The sequence below is a fragment of the Echinops telfairi genome, unplaced genomic scaffold, assembly GCF_000313985.2.
Source record: "Echinops telfairi isolate 266 unplaced genomic scaffold, ASM31398v2 ScPeMD7_7458;HRSCAF=8496, whole genome shotgun sequence".
NCBI lineage: Eukaryota > Metazoa > Chordata > Mammalia > Afrosoricida > Tenrecidae > Echinops > Echinops telfairi.
Genome location: NW_022111358.1, coordinates 23,571,580 through 23,571,885, shown reverse-complemented (window position 1 = coordinate 23,571,885; position 306 = coordinate 23,571,580). Strand labels below are relative to the sequence as shown.

General features: G+C 57.2%; 1 protein-coding gene across 1 annotated transcript in view; it reads left to right on the top strand.

The window, feature by feature from the left end:
* XYLT2 (xylosyltransferase 2) overlaps positions 1-306 on the top strand; it is a 136,346-nt gene that overhangs the window by 84,130 nt on the left and 51,910 nt on the right. The gene's annotated exons all lie outside the window — the stretch shown is intronic.

Genomic DNA, 306 nt, shown 5'->3' with positions numbered 1-306 from the left:
CCTCCACAGCTTGGCTATTGCCCCTGTCCTCCGTGGCCAGCAGGCTGGCATCACCTGGTTGAAATGCAGAATCTCAGGCCTGTGGTTCAGGGCTCTGCGTTTTAATGGATCCTCCAGGCAGCTGGTGTGAGCCACCAGGGTGCAACGGTGCGTGTGAATACTGAGGGGAGCATGCTGGCTTACGGCTTCCCTGGGAGGGAGCAACCAGAAGCCGGCACTTCCCCAGACGGAAATCTCAGTATTGCTGTTTCCTGGTGACAGAGTTCTGTGTGTCCGCTGTAAAGACGTGGAGAGGAGAGTCACACT